Below are 5,599 nucleotides of genomic sequence, written 5' to 3' on the forward strand. Positions count from 1 at the left end.
TGCAATAAAAGGCATGTTTGCATATTCGAATATTCAGGGAGAAAAGAAAGGTAAAATTCACACAGAAAATTGTGGAAAGGAAAGGAAAGAAAAGGAAGGTAAAATTTTCACAGAAAATTGTAGGTTTTAAATTTACTAGAGACGATTGTTTGTATGTCCCAACAGAGAAAACTGTAGTGTTCTTACAATAAAAAGGATGTTTACATTTTCGAATACTCAGGGGGAAAGGAAAGGATAGATATTCACAAGGCTTAGAAAGAATAAGTCCTGGGGTCGATTCGTTCGACTAAAGGCGGTGCTCCAGCATGGCCGCAGTCAAGTGACTGAAACAAATACAAGAATAGAAAAATAAAAGAATATCAAAGTTTGGTAATTCTTTAGCTATTAATGTTTGGTAATTTTTGTTATTATTATTATTATTATTATTATTATCATTATTATAATTATTCGTTCTAGCGGAGGGGCATGCTTCTTTACGCTCGTAAGGCTTTGCTTTATTTTCTGTCTCCAAAAGTTGTTTATTTTAGTTCGAAACATTTGTCAAAACTACCATCTTTGCATAGGTTTGGTTGGTTCGTTGTTTGTGCCCTTTGAGGGCTCAAATCTGGAAAGAAAATATTCCTTTTATTTTGAAAAAATTAATTTCAAAAACAAATATGGCGAAGCCAGCTTGCCGAAAGACATGGAGGAGGAAATTAGACGTAGCTTACTGGTAGAGAAGTGCAAGGCGTGAAATTGCTCATCGCCTTTGAAGTACTCTCTGCCTTCTACCCACAAATAGAAGGAAAGGTGAGTACCCACAAAGTTCAAAGTTCGGTTGGCCAAATTACCACTAAGACAACAAACAGTAGTAGCAGATTCAGCGTCATCACAGATCAAGGATTTAATTCTAATTATGAAATAGGATTCTTGAATTCCCCGCAATTAATTGGACTATACTAAAGACAGTTCTATATTTAAGAGATGAGGAATTATGTACATTATTTACATTATTTATATTTCACAATGGGAAAGGAAAAAGACAATCAGCTAGCATCCCTGGACGTATTAATAACATGCCCCAAGTATGGATTCAGGACATCCGTACACCGCAAGCCGACCTTTACTGGACGATACTTCAACTTCAATTCCCACCATCCATACAGTATAAAGAAAGGGATTGCTCAGTGCCAAAACCATTGTGCAAAGAATATAAGTAGCGATCGTGATACACACCACGAAGAAATTATGAAAGCTCAATAACGATCTGTTAAGCAACAACTACCCCAAAAGTATACTATCCACTCCATTTATGCAGAAAAGAGAGGATGAGGCCAATAAACTGTCCACAGTCTGTCTACCCTATGTTGAAAGGTCTCTCCGAAAAGATACAAAAGATATGCGGCCCATATGACATCAGGACAGTGTTCAAGAGTAATACAACACTTCGCAAATATCTCTTTCGAGTAAAACCACCAATAGAAGAGAATATGACCAAAGACTGCGTGTATTTCATCCCATGCAGCTGTGGTAGGTTATACAAAGGTGAAACATGCCGCCGCCCCCTCAAAATAAGGGTAGAGGAACATCGCAAAGCAGTGACACGGGGAGATGTTGATAAATCGGGTATAGCTGATCATGTATGAAAAATGGAGACCACCTCCCCTGTGGGATGAAGTTAAAATAATAGACAGAGAACACCACTGGAAAATACGAAAACTAAAAGAAGTAACACATATGCTAGGACACAACAACCTCCTAAGCAGACTGAGTGCAGATATGGGAACCGGTATTAAGGAAGGATAGGAAAATATTAGATTTATAAGCCCTAAAACTCACTCCATAATTGCCCGCGGGCATATGGCGTAGTGGTTAAGAGCGCAGACTACTAACCCCAATATGCCGAGTTCGATTCCAAGCAGTAACCTGAACAACAACAACAATAATAATAACAACAACAACATCGAAAAATACCTTAGGAATGAGAGCCCAGGTTCGAAATTTCCCCCATTAGTCTTCAAGAGAGAAGAGCTACGATTCCACCTGTGTGGGGAAACAGGCCACGTGAGAGCTCTCTATCCCAACAGAAGACAGGGAGCCATGGAAGCCTCTTACTGCCAACAACAGCTTCCCAAAATAATCAGCAACCAAACCAGCAACTATCAGCAACAAAAGCAGCTCTAATCCCAGCAACAATGGCATCGTCAACAACAGGATCAGCAAAATCAATAAATTCTGGAAAATCAACACCAGCAACAGATACACTACCACCAATTCCTTCAACAGCAGAAAGAATAATAAAAACGTACATACACAGCTAATCCCAGCGAAGCTCTTCCATTCCCACCCTCCCTCCGTCTACTCCAAAGTCAAATACTTTCTTAGATGCACATCCCAGTTCCACAGACACGGATTCACGTGCAACACGCACAAAAAAATGAGAAGGAAGCCCCTAAACAAGGATTTGCAACACGCGCGATCTAACCCTCCATTTTCGGTGATTTTCAGATCTACACATTTCTGGAATGGGGGTAACAGTGCTGTTTAGGAAAGGTCTGGATATCGAGGTACGGACGATCTTCCTGGACTCGGATGCGAAGTTGGTGGGCCTGGATGTGAGCAATAGCAAAGATGGTACTTTTTGTTTAGTCGTTGCGTACGCCCCAACTAGGGTGGGGCAGTCAGATTTCTTCAAACGTTTGGAGGTTTTCCTTGGGACATCTCGCTCTTTACTTCAAGTGGGTGATTGGAAAGCTATCTCGGATGCACACCTCAATAGGATGGGAATAGCCGATAGGAGAGAGGGTGTAAAAGCCTCTCAAATCTGTTCAGTCACTTCGAATTGGCTAATAGGTATCGACTAGATTTCTTGAATGTGCCAGTGTAGATATTGGCAAACAGCATCGGTTCTTCTAGATAGAGTATTTTGTAGGCCTACAGATAGAAGTAACATAAGTTGTCCATAATTCAAAGTCGTCGGCTACACAGACCACAAATTTGTGATCTTTGCGGTCGACATAGATGGGATCCATAGGCAAAATACTGGAGGCGTCAAGCATTCAGAGACTGGATCAGCTAATTATTCCATCAGATGTTGTCGGGTGCAATTGTCAACGACCAATAGTAGAAAGCATTGAAAGGGAGCCATTAAAGTAGACGAGGTAGCGTTTAGTAAGGAAATAACTTTACAGGTATCTAAGATAGTTGGGAGAGCTAGTTAGGTAGCTTGAAGAGGCGCTTAGGAGAGGCATAGCAACCGACGTGCTGGTAGAGAAATTGGTTCTTGATTAATTCTTCAATGTCAAGCACGAAGGTTGCATTGCCAGAGCTAGGGTGCGTGAACTAAGACACAAGGGAATGAAAGCCTTCGATAGACTCAGATAGCAGAGGGGCAACATAGCAACAAAGACAGAATTCGAATTGCTACACGAATCCAAGCAAATGTGCGCGGAATTTCAGTGGTACTTTCCCGAATTGTATGCACCGCGCAGTGAGTCGGAGACGTGGAGGAATTCACCTCCTTCTTCGGTGGCATGCCACGCCTTGATGAGGGATGCGGAATTCTGCGAAATGCCGATAACAGCCGAAGATATACGGAACGCGATGACGAGCTGCACAAGAGAGTAGTTGCTGGGATTGGATGGTCTGCCAGACTTGTTCGGTGATCTCTTGGCGGATGTCTATATCAACTGGCAGCAGAACTGGAGAATTCCCAGTACTGCATGCCGTAGCGTAGTGATGCTGCTCAGAAATAACCCGAACAAGTGGAACCAAACAGATAATATAGACCCATAACTCTGGTGAACGTAGATTATAAGATTTTAGTCAGGGTTTTAGCCAAGAGGTTGGCGCTTGTCGTCGACAAGCTGGTCGGTGACTCGCAGACATGCGCAATTCCGAACAAATCTATCCACGACAACCTCCACCTCACGCACTACATCATAGAGAGGGTAGGTAAGAAACTTGACATGAGTGAGGTCCTGATCAATTTGGACCTTTCAAAAGTTTTTCATAGGGTCGACCATCAGTACCTGGGCGCTGTTCTCGCTGCGGCCGGCTACTTTCAGTCCCGTTTTCAGAGGCTGGATAGATATCCAGCCTCTGATGTAATGTAAAGTGAAATCTGTTCGGTGGTCAAAGTAAATGGCCACCTAATGGGATAATTTAGCATCGTTCCTTCGATCCATCAATGATGCCCACTATTTTCCCTTTTGTACGTGCTGGCTCTCGAACCGTTACAATGGAAGTTGGATATTTTTAGTGGCATCCCGTGTGAACTTGGATGCGGACAACGTCATCGTCATGGTATCAGACAACTCGGAGATAGAGGTGATCGGCACTACCATAAAGGTGTACGAAGCTATGATGGGAGCGAAAATTAATCAGAAGTCGGTGGGCCTGTAGCTCAGTACATGGAGGGGTAGATCAATGCCAACCGATAGCGTTGCTGGGCGCCGTACGGAAGGACCAGTTAAATTGCTCTGAGTCTCGTTTGGTCCGGACTTCCAGGCGGAGAACTGGTTGGAAGTGACGAGCAGGGTGGCTAGTTTCAACCAGAAATGGGAAGAGAGGAAGCTATCCCTGAACGTTCGAATGGAGGTAGTGAATGCGTATATCACTTCCGTCAATTACTGCCGCTTGACCATCCTCCCTTGACCTGCTTCTTGACTGATCAAGCTGGGGTGCATACGTCTCTATTTTCTGTGGAAGGGATGTATTCTGCTCATTAGACAATCCATCTGTTGTCAGCAGCCGCTGAATTGAGGACTGGACATGCCGTGGATAATGATGCACAGAATATGGGGTGAGGCTGCACCATCTCCAGCATTTTCTTAACAGTGAGCAGGTATGGTCGCCGTTTGTTAGACAGCATTTTTCACAACTTGTCTGATTGTTGGAGATACAGTCCTGGATCAAGCGTAGACTAAGAAAGGGTGCTTGACATCTGGAGTGTCGGCAAGCGCTCACAACCGTCTATCAGTCGAGTTATGCGGTCAGTGGAAGTTTCACATTGGAGTTCTATAGGGGATTCGTGGCAAACAAGAAACTGGACGTCGAGAAGGGTCAATTTTCTGGTCTTTTCCAGATGCTTTTAGGGATGGAGCCTGTGAATAACTTCTAAAAATCTGTGGCCTGGCAGTGCTACCGAAGCGTTCTGCCGGTTGAAAACAAGCACAACAGACACGAAAGTGTTATCAGACGGACCTGTCCGAGGTGTGAGCAGGGCAATGAAACTTCTATCTGCACTCGTCCAGTATTACAGCATTACTGACTTGTGGAGCTTTGTCGAATAGCTGTTGACACGTGTGGGACAGATACGGTTATCAGCCGAGTCCATTGTGAAGATCGCCCTGCCGACTTCTTTTGATCGGGAAGAGAAGGCAGTTTCCCTCTGACTAGTGGCTATAGTGAAAGTGATAGTATGGACGAGGTTCAAAAAGACTGAAGACAGATAACTTCCTTTTCGGCCAAGCTCTCATCGACTTTCTCAAGTTCGACTTGAAAAGGAAAATGAGAATGAAGAGGAAAGTACTGCCCGCCAGTGTAGTGAATGAAGGCAGCCTGATCTGATCTGCAATATTTGTGGACGTGTATGCTTATCAAGAGTTGGTTTCATTAG

The sequence above is a fragment of the Octopus bimaculoides genome, chromosome 16 (genome assembly GCF_001194135.2).
Source record: "Octopus bimaculoides isolate UCB-OBI-ISO-001 chromosome 16, ASM119413v2, whole genome shotgun sequence".
In the NCBI taxonomy this organism is placed as follows: Eukaryota; Metazoa; Mollusca; class Cephalopoda; order Octopoda; family Octopodidae; genus Octopus; species Octopus bimaculoides.